The 16,399-nt window shown below is 32.6% G+C and overlaps 1 long non-coding RNA gene across 1 annotated transcript; it reads left to right on the forward strand.

Annotated features, from left to right (window-relative positions):
• The first annotated feature begins 6,041 nt into the window (after nt 1-6,041).
• LOC112766072 (uncharacterized) lies at nt 6,042-9,496 on the forward strand. The gene is made up of 4 exons (XR_003184096.2): nt 6,042-6,401; nt 7,921-8,053; nt 8,555-8,613; nt 9,252-9,496. It is a non-coding gene; the product is annotated as an uncharacterized lncRNA (long non-coding RNA).
• Nucleotides 9,497-16,399: the final 6,903 nt, after the last annotated feature.

Below are 16,399 nucleotides of genomic sequence, written 5' to 3' on the forward strand. Positions count from 1 at the left end.
AGGAAGCTGTTTGGATGCCTCAGTGAGAATTCAGATTGCTTACCACCCGGTTGGAACAAAGATGGTCAACAAGAAGACGGGTGCAAAGGCAAGGTCTGGACCCCAGAATTCAGTCTAGAAATCAACACTCTTGGGGCCTTGTCACTTGCTTTACCTTGCTTGAAGGCTTTCTGCGCCTAGTTTGGGATCCCGGAGGCCATTGGAATTACAAACATTGGTAGAGATTCCTGGATGAGTTCAAGCACAAGCCGCCATGACAAGGAGCTCACCAAATGTCCAACTTAAGGACTTTAACTAAAAGTGCTAGGTGGGAGACAACCCACCATGGTATGATCGCTCCTTTTCCAATTATAATTTTATTTAGTTTTGTTTGTTTTTGAGTTTTATTTTACTTCATTGAACCTAGAATAATTCATAACATCTGCATACTGCATTATAGCAATTAACGCCACAAACCTCAGCGTATGATAACAGAACAGTAACAAAAGGGCTTTCAAATCGAAACGCTTACCGAACCGAAGAAAGAACGGTTGAACCGAAATAGCGGCGGTCTCCGAACCGGTTCGGCGGCAACCCGGCAGTCAGCCCCAAGCAGCAGTGGCGATCTGAACCACACGCAGCGACAATGAAGTTCCAGAAAACTCAACAGAAGGGAAACTCAACTTAAAAGCCTTACCGGCAGTGGAGCTCGGTGGCGGCAGCGGCATTCCCGGCGGTTGAGGCTCGGCTAGAAGCTCCGGCAGTGGCGGATCTGAACCCTCTCCTGACTGCGGTTCAACTAACCATCACCAGCAACGGCGAGCTCAGATGGTGGCAGTGGCGATGGCCGTTCCGACGGAGGCGGTGGTGTCCACAGTCCACGACGACGGCGCAGCAGTGGCGCTGGTTCTTCCCAGCTCGTCGAGGCTCAGGCCCGGTCTCTCCTTTCATCTAGACTCGACGGCGACACGGGCTTCAGGGAACGGCGACGGTTTCCCCTGCGGCGGTGAGGACACAGCTGGCTTCGAGACTCCCGCTCCCTCTTCGCGTCTGTCTCTGGCAGTGGACTGAGCGGCAACGACACGGCTCCATAGGACGGCGACGCTCCTCCTCGCACGATTCTGGCAGCGGCTCGCTAATAGACTGAATGACGGCGGCACCGAGACAGTGGCATGGCGGCGAGACGTGGGTCGACGGCCAGGCGCGGGTCCATCTCTCCCTGTCTCGCGAGCTCTCTCTTCTCGTTCAGAGCTCCCCTCCCCTCAGTCAGCGACGGCGGCGACGGTGGTAGTGGCACCCACCGCGCCGCCTCCCTCTTCTCCCCTCTATTTCGTTTTTCTTTTGCTTCTGTTCCTTTCTTTCATGAAGAAAGAACAAAAGAAAACTGTGCGTGCTATAGCTGCTGGGCTCAGGGGGAAAAAGGGTAGCTAGGTTAGGGTTTAGGCAAAATTAGGTTTAGGGGTAATTTGGTAATTTCAAATAAAATTGGGTATAATATAATAATTGAAACTTAAATTAAATCCAACACTAATTATATATATAGAAAATACCATTTGATCCTCATTTTCACAAATTATTTCCAATGAAATGCCCAAATCTAAAAATTAGGAATAATATAATTATTTTCTCTATTTTTCCAAAATAGTAGTAGTAATATTTAAAATATTAATTATTCAATCCAAATCATATAAATTTCTTATTATTTCATAACTGCCAACTTTATAATTTAAATATAAAAAATAATCCAATAATTATAAAATTAGATAATAACTATAACTTATTTCAAATTCAATAAATCAAAACTTGCTCTAATTATCTTTAATAAGATAATTTTTGAAATTAAAGCTACAGAAATACTGAATTTGAAATCAGCTAATGATAGCCCTTTTTCAAAGGTTTTAGGTCTTACATTGTACATTTAATAGCTATTGGATAATTTCCACTTCAATGCATTATGGAACTCGTGTTGTGTTTAATGTGCTTATATACTAAATTTTTAATAATTTTTTTAATATTTAATTAAACCGATTGAACCCGGTTGAACCCAGTTGAACCTATGAATTAGTAAACCAGTCACTTCACCGGTTTATTGACAGGTCCGATTCTTGCAACCTTGCTCCTTATACTCACCTAAGAAGTTGCAAGTTCGAGTCTCTTTATCTTTGGTAAAAAAAAAAGTAATAAATTATTTTATTTAACTTAATATATATAATTATACCTCATCATATTTTATATTATTATTTAATTATTTTAGTAATAAAAAGTATATAATAAAATAAAAATAATTAAAAAATTAAAATAAGATAACTTTAAATATTTTTATCATAACATGTTTAATTGATTTTTTTTCCATAAAAACAACTCTAGCTAATCGAATATTTTTAGAGTTTTACTTTTGATATTTTTGAGAAGTGAACTTATTTAGAATTAAAATATATTATAATTGATAGATAAAATAAAACTAATCTCACCTTAAAGATTACAGACGTTATCACATTGATCAAAAATTAATAAAATCATTTTACTTATATAACTACTTTAATAGAATAATTAAAGATAATATAAAATTTTAAATTGAATTGAGACTAAATATTAAAATAATAAATTTTATATTTAATTTTAAATTATTATTTATGATATATAGTCCATGAATATTGATGTAATATTTTGTAGAATCTAAAATAAAATTAAAATGAAACTAGTACAGAATTTGTTGCTTTAAACTGTTTGTTCGTGAATTTGGTAGCTACAATTTTCGGTCCGGTCCGGTTTTGGAAAATAAATAATTTTAGGGTTTGAAAACTTAATTTATTTCTTTGTTTGTTATGAGGGTATTACTAATTACAATGTTCTTTAACTCTTTCAGTTTGTTGATTCATGATTCTGATTCCAATTATTTTAATAATTATGGTTGTTTTTCTCATGATTGTTACTGTTTAAGTTGATAGATGATGTTTAAGATTGATTTATTTTATGCCGTTGCTGTTTTATACCTTGTGAAAATGTTAGTTATTGATTGATACTATTTTTTTTAGAGATATACATATATATTGTTTAAAGGATTACTATTTGTGGATGTTTATATAAATTTTATTGATTATTTTTTATTTTTTATTTACATAAAATTGGTTCTATCAGTTCAACCTATAATTTATTAGTTGAACTAATAAATTAATAAATCAATAATTTGACTGATTATCAATTCAATTCTGATAACTATGAATAATTTCACAATTACTAATGCGAAGAGAGTCCATTATCCAATTAATTAATTAGAACCCATTTTTAAGTAAAAATGTAACTTTATATATCTTTTAATAGAGAACGTTTGACGAACGAACTTATGTTATTGTACTTTTTTATTTGAGCTAAATTTTAAAGTAGTCCCTGAACTTGTAATCGAGTCTCATGGTCGTCCCTAAACTTGCAATGACCTCAATATTGTCCCTGAAGCATTTTTCGGAGAATATTCTTTAACAGCGTGATGACGTGTACTGAGAGACGCCTGGATAGATGACGTGGCTGTTATCGTTATTTGACTCAATTTAGTCCCTGAAGTAGTTTATAACCATAGTCAACAATTTGAGTTCCATCTGTGTCCACTATTAGAAGTCACTCTCTGTCTTCTTCTCTGCTCTCCTTCTTCTTCTTCTCCGCCACATCTCCTTCAACCACATCTCCTTCTCCTTCTTCTTCTTCCACTATTAGAAGACACTATTTTGTCATCTTCTATCTCTTTCCTCCTCTTTTTCTCACCTTTCTTCTCTCGCTCTCTTTGTAAGTGTTGTAAACCCTAAACCATTTTCTTCTTTTTTCATTTTCTAATTCCCCAAAAATTCGCAATTTTATTCATGTATCGCCCAAGCTCCCTAGTTCACTTGAAACCCCATCATTGTTTCTGACCCTGCAGCGCTTCTTGATCAATTGGGTCATTCTGAGAAAGCTAAAGCTCTGGTCTTTGAGGCCACTTCCAAGCTTGAATCTCAAAACAGAGAGCTTGCTCTTTTCTACTATAAATTGCTTGAGTCACACTCCAAGCGAGGCTCACCGAAAGGTTTTGATGTTGCTTATTGTTACATGAACCAGCTTTTTCGTAGTTCTTCCTCTGTTTACATAAAATGTAGGGCTTTTGAGTATATGGTTAGTGGTTTGTGTGCAATGATAGGCCTCATGAAGCCGAGGATTTGGCTGAGGATTTGAGAGGCAATGGTGGAGCAATTGACCCTTCAGCTTTTGAGTTGAAGTCCATTATTTATGGTTATGGGAGGTTGGGGTTGTTCCATGATTTGCAGAGAGTTGTGGATCAAATGAAGTGAGGTGGCTTTGAGATTGACACTATTTGCGCCAATATGGTTCTTTCAACTTTTGGCACTCAAGGTGAGCACATGAAAATAGTTTCTTGACTTAAGAAGATGAGAAGCTTAGACATCTTATTCAACTCCTCAATCGACAATGGCAACTCATTCAGGAGGTAATCGACAGTGAAAATGGTTTCCGGACTTAAGGAGTTACTGGATTCTTGTGTGAGAGGTAATAGTGTGGGATTTATCGGAGGCTAAATTGAATTTGCATGGATGTTATTTGGGTTCTTCCTATTTGATTATGCTGCTTTGGTTGAAGAAGAAGAAGAAGAAGAAGAAGAAGAAGAAGAAGAAGAAGAAGAAGAAGAAGAAGAAGAAGAAGAAGAAGAAGAAGAAGAAGAAGAAGAAGAAGAAGAAGAAGAAGAAGAAGAAGAAGAAGAAGAAGAAGAAGAAGAAGAGCAGAGAAGAAGAAAGAGAGTGACTTCTAATGGTGGACACAGATGGAACTCAAATTGGGGACTAGGGTTATAAACCACTTCAGGGACTAAATTGAGTCAAATAACGATAACAGTCACGTCACCTATCCACCGTGGCATCTCTCAGTACACGTCATCACGCCGTTAAGGAATATTCTCCGAAAAATGCTTCAGGGACGACCGTGAGTCACCTTTGTTAAATTCAAGGACAATATTGAGGCCATTGTATGTTTAGGGACGACCGTGAGGCTCGATTGCAAGTTCAAAGACCACTTTGAAATTTAACTCTTTTTATTTTTATACAATAATAAATTTATGTATGGAGCTATTATAGAATTTTTTTTCATCTCATTATTACTAAGAATCAGGTTTAAGAATATGTAAGAAAAAAAATTGATTTCGATGATTATTTCGAATTTTAAAAAAAAAATCTATAAATATTACAAAAATAATAGTAATTTCTCATCCATTTACATAATACCTAATAACTTATTTTATAAGTTTAATGATTACATTATAACTATTATTCCCTCTTAAGAAAAAGAGATTGCAATATTAGTATCATAAACTTATTATTAGTGAAAATTTTAAATTTTTTATTTAATAAATACAAAATAAATGTATTAAAATTTAAATTTTTTATATTTTTAATAAAAAAAAATTTATTTGTAAATTTAAAAAAGGCATAAGATAGCTAAATTTATTACTATTTATTTATCTATAAAAATATGACTCAACATATGATATCACAACAAAGTATCAAATTATTTATGGAAAAAAACTTATTTTTTTAAATCAACTAAATTTAAAACGCGTCTCATAGCTCTTAGAATGACATAAGGAGAGGAGCTTATAATACCATATGCTCATAATATATGCACTAATCTAAATACACGAACTCAGATATAATCTCTATTTTAGTTTTTCTTATAATCTATACTAATTTAAATATCAGAATCCTTGTAAATACACTTTCCATTATTAAAAATGACAAATTCAAGATACTAAAAACTCGAAATAGAAAAATATATCAGTGTTCTAAAATCGAATTGGACCAACCAGTTCAACTGGATTAACCGAAAACTAGTTCTATAGCTGGTTCGGTTGATGTAAAACACCGGTTGACAAAAATCAATAAAAAACCAGTCAAACCGGCGATACACTGAAGAACCGGTAGAATCGGATGGTTTTTTAACAATTTTCAAAATTATCATTTTAAAAAAAAAAATTGAGTATATAAATACTCCTGTCTCCCACAAAATCCTAACCAGCTAACCCACTACCCCTCTTTTTCTCTCAGCCAACAGCCCCTCTATCTCAGCCACCAGCAGCAGTAGCCACCACCTTCGCCGTCGCTGAACTCTTCCCGTCAGTCAGAGGGTGCCTTGCCGTGAAAAATGACAACAGAGAGTCGGCTCGAAGCTCTTGGCCGTCGATCCTCTTCTCCTCCACGTCGTCGCCTTTAGAGTTGCAGGCTTCTTTGTGGGCTTCTTCTCTAAATTGTCTTCATCTTCGTCTTCGTCTACGTCTTTGTCTTTGTCTTTCTCGTTGTGGACTTACAAATCGAAGCGCGGTCGGTTGGATTCCTCCATCGTTGGTCAATTTGCTCGATCTCAAAGAACTCATCAAGTATAAAGGTCTTTAGGTACATAACCATCACATTAACTATAGATAATGAAATTATTGGTGATATTAAATAGATGTTTGTGATTCATTATTATGGTAATTAACTTTGTTAATATTAATATGCACCAGCAGAACTTGAAGGACTTCTCGTTTCTCACCCTCAAATATTAGATGCTGTTGTCATCCCATAAGTACAATTAATATTTAATTATTATGCTAATAATTGGGTTAATTAATTATTAGTTTAATTTGTGTTTAGATATCCGGATGACGAGGCTAGTGAGGTTTCAATTGCCTTTGTTGTTCGTTCACCCAACACTTCACTCACTGAACAAGATGTTCAGAAGTTTATTGCTAATTAGATTAATTAACATAAACATTATTATTGCTAATCAGTGTTTGATAAACATAATTGATCCTATCTGAATGGTTGGAATGTGTGCATTGCAAGTTGCACCATTCAAAAGATTGCGAAGGGTGACATTCATCAACGGTGTTCCTAAGACAGCTTCAGAAAAAATACTCAGAAAAGACCTCATAGCAAAAATATGATCCAAAATATGGAAAGATATTCTAAACTTTGTCATATATTGACATCTCAGTAAATCAAGACCTTCATGGTTTTTTTTGGACTTTTCACTCAATGGATCACTTCTAGTAGGTCACACAAACTTGAGTGTGTTATGTTTGTTACGTTTTTTATTTCTATAATTGTTATGAAATTATTGGAATAATTGTTGATGCACTACAATATTTTGGGTTTATGGCTACGATTTTTTTGGTTACAATAAAAATTGTGATCATAGACTCTCTATAGTCATGGTATTTTTGGGTGACAAAAAAAAGCTTAGGTCACGGTTTTTTTTTTAAAGGGTGACCATAGAATACCTATGGTCACGATTTTTTAAAAAAGGGTGGCCTAAAAAGGTCTATGGTCATGGTTTTGAGAGGTGACTTAAAGGGGTCTATGGTCACGGTTTTTTACAGTGATCAAAAAGGGTCTATGGTCACGGTTTTTCAAAAAAGAGTGACCTAAAAGGGTCTATGGTCACGATTTTGGGAGGTGGCCTAAAAGGGTCTATGGTCACGGTTTTGGGGGTGACCTAAAGGGGTCTATGGTTACGGTTTTTTATAGTGACCAAAAAGGGGCTATGGTCACGATTTTTCAAAAAATGGTGACCTAAAAGGGTCTATGGTCACGGTTTTGGGAGGTGACCTAAAGGTGTCTATGGTCACGATTTTGGGAGGTGACCTAAAGGTGTCTATGGTCACGATTTTTTACAGTGATAAAAAAAGGTTATGATCACGATTTTTCAAAAAGGGTGACGTAAAAGGGGCTATGGTCTCTGTTTTTTGTTTTATCCAAAGTAGTTAATGAACCACTTGAAAGCATAGATCTTGGCTTCAGGGGAAATACCTTGGTAGAAGGTGAAACTAAAAATTCCAATACCATGCTTAATTTGATGCATTCTTAAAAGTTTCAAATAATTTGATATGGTTTGATTTGTTTATTTATTGTTGTGTGGTTTTGAATGAAGGTTTGGTGGTGAGCATATGTCTTGTTGGTGCGTTAATTGGAAGTCTATTCAGTGGCTGGATTGCTGATGCAGTTGAGCATTGTAGGGTTTTTCGGTTGTGTGCTTTGCCAATGATAATTGGCGCTTTGATTAGGTTATATTTCTAAAGCCAGTATATTCTCTTTATCTTTAATATCTTAGATTTCAATGCATCTTTTTAGGCTATTTTTATTTTCTCTTTTCTGTTTTTTAAAGTTGTTTTTTTTGAAACATCTGACCTCACTCTGATTTAAATTTAGTCAAGTAACAGATTTCCTTGTTCTCAAATGTGAATCTTTATGACTAATTCGCAGTGAAAATTTCTGTGTTTTCAATTTTTATTAATCTTTGTACAATCCTGACATGTGGATCCTCTTTGAAATATAATTACAGCTTCTGGATAAAAGGCAAAGCTTGAATGTTAAGCGTTTTCTTCAAGCAATTAATGTGTACGAACAAGTGATGTTTTTCCTTTGCTTTTTGTTGTTGCCTCCAATGTAATACATTTATAATGTAGCATGTGTAGTAAATTAAAAGATATCAAAAGATTTTCAATATATTATTATGACTGACAGAAAACTTAGCAAATTATAATTCCTTTTACATGAACTTGCAGAAGGCAGGATCTCACTGAAGGTCTGAAGAACTTGCAGAGCAAGACACTCATATTTGCAGGTGAAAAATATTAGCATCGTATTTCATCGAATCGTCGATTGGGCTTTTTCTTTGGGGACAAAATCTTTCACCTGTCACCCCTGTCAAACCCAATTTAGAAGTAAAACACTTATTATGTGAAGAATTGAATTTAAAACAATAGCACAACTGTATTGTACATCAAGTATAAGTAATCATGCATGAAAAAGAAAATCATAGCGGCTGGCTTAAATCGATAATGATCACAAGAATTTCCTTATTTCCTATTCCTATTAGTAGATTGATGGTGATTGTCTACACAAACTGGGTAAGCATAAAAATGAGTCCAGTGTTTAAGATTTATGACTGCATATACTTAGGAGACCTAAGTGTCTGACCTTGGAACCAATTTAGAAGTTAAATCTATCCAGAATGATTAGTCAAACAAGAAATTTATCAAAAATAATCTCTCAACATGATATTTAAAAGAATAATTTGATATCCCATAACATGCTTGATTATGTCTCATTTTAAAACTGATTATTTCCAGAAAGTTTAAAATAGAAATGATTTTGTATTTTATATTAATTCAGGATTAATATTTGTTAATTGATTATTCTGTTTATCTAATCTTGAATATTTTTTACCTTCTCTAATTTTTTGTTTTGTTTTGTATACAGGATAATTTTTTTTGGACTGGTAAAGACAAAAGGAGTTGACTAGTTGTTGTGGCACCGTGTATAAGATGGGATGAGTCTTATAATGAGTTTGGTTATCTAAATGTATTATTTTGATATGTTCTTTACTTTTTGATAAGAGACTTTATCCGATATTACATGTAATGGATAAATTACACCCTATTTTGATTAGTGTTGTAATAGATATCTAGTTTTTAATGAAACTTTTATAATTTGGATTTATCAAATTTCTCATTCTTAAATTTATTTTGTGATTATCATCATTTTGGGATGTGATTATGCTTTTAAAAAAATAAATCTCATAATATAAAACAGGCTATGGTCACCATTTAAAAATAGAGTGACCATACATAAGCTATGGTCACGGTTAAGGTGGGGTGACCATGGAGGCTATGGTAACGACAAAAAACCGTGACCATAGATAAGGCTATGGTTACAGTTTAAGGAGGGGTGACCATAGGGGCTATGGTCAGTGACGGACCCAGAAAAATTTAGCAGTGGGGGCAAAAATATAATAAAATTTAGGTACAAATAGTTTTTTTTTTTTTTTGACTTTTTACGATACTCAATAAGTTAAGGACTAATTCCTTGTGAATTTAAGTTTCACCGACAATGAATTGTTACACATACGAGATAGAATTTGAACCTTCAATACTTATTTAAGCGGACAACTAAGCTATCACTTGACCAATCCAAATTAGTTTAAACATATTTAAAATTTTAAATGAAAACTATCTATACATATTGATAAGAACTAAAAATATATATACAATCACTTATTATAATATTTAAAATAATAAAAATATAATTTCATACACACAGTATAATATTCAAAATAATAAAAAAAAATAATTTATAATGACTTTTTTTAAACATGACTAAATATTATTTTTTATATATTTTTAAATAATTATTTTACTTTTTATTATTTCATATTTAATTATCAAATCTACTTATTATAGTTTTTATGGTATAAATAAATTTTTTAACTAAAATAATTACAATATATTAACATATAGATAATATATTTTTTTATCTTAAATAATTTTTAGAAAATTACTAATAATTTAAGTGATATTTAATTAAAAAACTAAATTTTAATTTAATTATTAATTAATTAACTAATATAATAAAGTTAATTATTACTATTTTTTGAGTTTATTTATTTATTTTTTATACTAAATTAAATTTAATAAAATATTTTTTTAACATAAAATACAAAAAAATTATTTATATTTTATTTTAAGATATATATATATATATATATATATATATATATATATATATATATATATATATATATATATATATATATATATATATATACCCGTGTAAGTATTAGTTTTTTTTTTTAAAAAAATTGTGGGGGCAAATGCCCCCTCTTCTATAAGCATGGGTCCATCCCTGGCTATGGTTACGGTTTTGGGGAGGGGTAACCATAGAGAAGGCTATGGTCACAGTTTAATGAGGGGATGACCATAGGGGCTATGGTCACGGCCAAAACTGTGACCATAGCTAAGGCTATGGTCACGATTTTTTGTAGGGTGACCATTGAGGCTTTGGTCATGGCCAAAACCGTGACCATAGATAAGGCTATGGTCACGGTTTTGGGAAAGGGTGACCATAGAGACTATAGTCATGGTGAAAACCGTGACCATAGATAAGGCTATGATCACGGTTTTTGGTGGGGTGACCATAAAGGCTTTGGTCACGGCCAAAACCGTGACCATAAATAAGGCTATAGCCACGATTTTGGGAATGAGTGACCATAGAGGCTATGGTCACGGTAAAAACCGTGACCATAGATAAGGCTATGGTCACGATTTTATCGCGTGACCATAGATTAACCTATGGTCACGGTAAAAAAACATGGCCTAAAGTGCCAGAATTTGAACATTACAATCGTGACCATAGAAACCGTGACCATAAATCTATGGCCACAAAAGAATAGGTCACGGCGAAAAAACCGTGACCATAGGTCAAAAACCGTGATCATAGACCTATGATCACCCTTTTCACTAGCTATTTCACCGTGACCATAGACTTTTTTTTTGTAGTGATGATTGATTTCAATGAATCTGAAATAATTTTGTTATAGTGTTTTACTTCTCTTAAATTCTATTAAATGATAGTTAATGGTGTTTTATTAAATTTTTTAAAATAATTTTATTGATTGATGATTTTTTTAAATATTTAAAATTATATATTTAATTTTTAATTTTATTTAATATTTAATTAAATCGGTTAAATTCCGGTCGAACTTCGATCAAACTATTAAATCAGTAAACTAATTACTCTACCGATTTTCACAACCTTAAAATATATAGTATCTCCAATCTAATCTTTACCTTTTATTTCGGATAATTTTTAAATTTGGAAGAACAAAAATACTCCATAAATAGGAGGATACAATTCCAATGGTTTGTTTGCAAATATCGTTAGTCTTAGATTTTGTCTACAATTTGTCTCATCATGATGCTTTCATGCCTTGTATTGAATTGGGCATATTGGAAAACATGCATGGTAACTTGCAATACAAAAATCTAAACGTGCCAATATAAAGTTGGACTCATCATCAAGGAAAGAGTTTGTCCAAATACCGAGAATCTGACTAAATGTTTCTACACCAATCCGCAATGTCTAAAACAATCAACTACATCACAGATGATATCCATGTTTACGCTTGTTTCTGAACACGAGATAAAAAAGGACCAATTATTATAGAAGTAATGTACAATTTAATTCTTGAATATTTTAATTCTCACTAAGCCTAAAATAGGTTTTCTAAATTAATTAATTTAATTCATTTTATTTAATTAATTTTATATTAGTAAAGAGACTAAAACAAATTTAATTAATAAAAATTTAAAGTTTTAGCCATATCACATTATTAGGAATGTTATGCTGACATTTTAATGTTTTATGTCAAGTGTGCTAATGGCAATTGAATTAGAAAAAAATTCATGATTTGTAAATAGAAATATAGTATAGATAAACACTCTTAACCAGCTAACTTTAAAAAACTGTAATTAATAATTAATAATTTTTTTAAATAAAATTTAAATAATTACTAATTAATAACAATTAATTAAAATGAAGTGCAGTTCAAAAATATTTGCTGACTTATTATTGGCTAAATTTTTGTTGATTATCTAACAAAATTGTTTATAAATTTAGGGACCAATTTGATATTTTCTGAATGTTTGATCAGCGTTGAAAATTTTAGGAACTAAGCTAGGCATTACTGCAATTCTTATAAAAGGACAATGCTACCAATGATTCAACTAGTGGCTCATCTCGTCGAACTATGTGATGATGCAGGCCATCTCCCCCTCATGTCTCTGATGCCGCTGCTCCATTCCTCCTACTAGAGTATCACACAGATTGGATAGGATCATATATGACTCAAATTTCGATCCGATTTGCATTGTGCTCATCGGATTGCACTATAAGAAAAACGTTGAGTATTGTCGAAGTTACTGTTGGATTCATCAAATAAATCTATCAGTAATTAGTGTATCGTCGGATTAACGTCATCGTGGAATTGACGGTATAAATGGCGCCAGAAATTATTTACTGGTGGATTATTTTCGTTCGACGCTAACTACCGACGAATTTTTCGTTGGTTTTTACAGTGAATTTGTCGAGACCAATGAATTTGTCGAGACCAGTGAATTTGTCGAGACTGAGTTCCTGATTACTGTCGGATTAATCCGATAGTAACTTTGGCACCATATCACATGTTTAGGGGCCAAGTTACCGTCCGATTTTTTCGTCGGTAAATCCTACAGTAGTTTTTTTTGGTACAGTTAAGCCACAATTAGTAGTCAAATTAAAACTCTTCTTAACGAAATTGTTAGTAGAAATCTAAAATTACTAGAAATTAACAAATTAAATGGTCTGAATATAATAAAATGTCACAGAAACAGAATACAATGAAGTAGACATAAAAAAAATTGAAACCCTCAACCCTACAGATCTCGGTAACTGTTGTCATCGTCGTCGGGATCCCCCTGCTGAGGCGAGGAGTAGGTGTTGATGTCGGTGCCCCACTAGCAGCATTGCCGCTGATACCAGCAGCGCTGCTGGCTCCAACACGCATCTGCTGGTTGTACACCTCCATAAGCTCTCGCAAACGATCTAGCTGCTCTAACTTCTCCGTCAGGTCCGAGTTGATGGCAACAGCTTCTCTTATGCGTGCAAGAAGCACTACGAGAAAATACCATAATAGCGACTGAAAAAGTTGGTCTTAACGACTGATTTAGCGACCGGTATAAGATTTCGAGGACCAAAAAAATGTTGATCGCAAAATCGGTCGCTAGGTTTCATTCAGCGACCGATTTGACGAATGATAATATTTTTCTTTGACCAAAATGAAGTTGGTTGCTAAAATCGGTCGCTATTTTTTAGTTTAGCGATCGATTTAGCAACCAAAATAAAAAATGTTGTCTTTGGTCACAAAATCAGTCTCTATTTTTAATTTAGCGACCAATTTAGCAACCAACAAAGAAATAGGCTAAAATTAGTTGATTGCTAATTCGGTTGCTACGCTAAGTTAGCGACCAATTATAAAATGTTGTTTTAAAGATGTTGGTTACTAAATTGGTCGCTATTTCTAAATTTAGCAACAGATTCGACAACAAAAATACGAAAATAGTGTTAATAGACTAATCGGTTGCTAAATCCGTCTCTAGTTTAAATAAAAGGGAAGGTACTCAGTTACTCTAACCCTATCCTAGTCATACCATCCTCAGATTCCTCATACTCCTCACACTTCTCACTAACCCTAATGTGACCACCACCGGAAGCACAACACCCTCTCCATTTGCGCCGTCGTCACCATAGCCGCCATCGTCTACTGCCTAAAGCCTTCAACCTTCTTCGTTGCTGGCTCACCGTCTCTCATCTTCTCCTCGCTGTTAAGCTCTTATGATTTCTCTCACCTCGATTTCATTCTAAAGATCTCTCACCTCGATTTCACTCTAAAGATCTCACTCACCTTGATCTCGATCTCACTCTCTGCTACCGCTTCTAATAACTCACATCGCCTTTCCTTATTGCTTCGTCGTAAGAAGGTATTTTCCTTCTCTTCTCGTCGATTTGAGTTTTTCTATGTTTGATCTATTTTCTGTGTGTAATTAATGTTTCTATTTTTTACTGATTTTGAAATCAAACTTCGAATCAGAAAATAAACATATAGTTGTTGTTGTAGGGTTTTTATTTTTGTTATTGTTTGCATAATCACCTAATTTTGGTTATACTTACTTAGCTTTAATATTCTTTTATTGAAATTGTATGGATTTGTTTATTGCCATTATGTTTATCAATGGTAATTATAATTGAAGCTTAATATATATATATGAAAAATTACTGAACCAAATTATTGAAGCTTAATATTCTTTTATTGAAATTGCATAATCACCTAATTTCTGCCGCACACATGAATATTACTCTCATACCTTTGGACTGCTTTATATTCCACCTCCTTTGCTGTAAAAAAATATATCTGTTAAGAAATTATTTAATTTTTTAATTTATTTGTGGGCAATACATATATTAATTGTAATCACAAATTATGCTATTTTAAATCAAATGACTTATATAATAATGATCTCATTTATTGTTATAAATGCTAATTGAATAAGTCATTATTACTTTTGATTTGGAATTAAATGAGAATAAAATCAGATATTATCTTTTGTTCCTTAGATAATTATCTTTTTGGATTTTAGATATATTATCTTTTGGACTTTAGATACTATTTTATTTGGGCTTAAGGGTTTAATGGGTGTCATACTCAAATATAAATAGGCCTACAGGGTTTCGGTCTCCAATATACCAAAAAGCCGTCTTTGTCGCTCTTTTCCCATCAAAAGAGTTGCAATTCAGCCGCCTAGGAATACAGAAGGCTTTGGTTGAGGAAGATCGAAAGAACCACAAGATCCAAATTCTTCCATCAATTTTTGACTTTTATGAGTAAAAGTACGCTTCCGCATTATGTTATATTTTTTATGATTCAATATGGATAATCTGAGTTATTGAAATTAATTTATTCCAACAAGTGGTATCAAAACCTTCCATAATTGAGTCATCGAAAATATTAATTTTTTTAATTTAATTTCACTGGATCAAAACACGTTTGCGTTGTTGCTCTGTGTTTGGATCGAATTCAATTTTATGGATCCGGTGAATTTGTTATTTGTTTTAATGTGTGTACATTGATTTTATAAATTAAAGTGCTTTCTCTATATATTGATTTATTTGTTGATGTATTTTGTACATGTGAATGTAATGCGCCTTTGACACATGAGTAAAGCAACATATGTGTGTGGATAAGGATCGTGCACCCTTTCATTATTGTTTGTTTCATGGATTTATCCTTTTTTTTTATATAAAGAAGAAAACAATTGATAATAAATTGTTAAATATATGGAATTTAGTTTTGGATCGAAAACTAACCTCTTTGAATTTAATGTAAATTTAGATTTTATACATATATAATTTTTGTACGCCTATATGTATAAAGTTAAAGAATATTAAGGATTAAGTTTTTTTTATTATTATTGTTTTGGTGTTATACATATTTATTTTATGAAAAATTTAATGAATTTAATTTTATTTCACAATAATATTAGCAATTTTTATATTTAAATATGTGTATAACTAAGGAGGTCACACAATATTATATGGTTATTTTATATTGTGTTTATTGATTTTATGCTATTTAAGCATTTTAATTTTGTTACATAAAATATTTTTTTATTGTTACATAAAGAAACTAGTAACAATTTAGATTAGTATACCCATCTATTTTATAAAAATTTGGTTTTGGAATAAATTGATTGAACATTATGCTGCCAAAGTAGCCTCTTTTGTGAAAATTGATTTATTTAAAACATTAGGAATATAGTGATATGTAATTCATGAGAATATTGGCCGGCTCAAAGGAAGGTCTGTATTTGGCCGAATTACATACATATATTGATGGTAAATACATATTTGGGTAACTAATTAAGAATAAAGTAATGCTTATTATTTATGCGAACAATAATCGGCCCAAAGGAAGTTTATTATTTGGCCAAATAATAAGCATTGCACACTTTTGTTTATTTTCTATTAATTATGCGGTC

This window comes from Arachis hypogaea, chromosome 17, assembly GCF_003086295.3.
Source record: "Arachis hypogaea cultivar Tifrunner chromosome 17, arahy.Tifrunner.gnm2.J5K5, whole genome shotgun sequence".
NCBI lineage: Eukaryota > Viridiplantae > Streptophyta > Magnoliopsida > Fabales > Fabaceae > Arachis > Arachis hypogaea.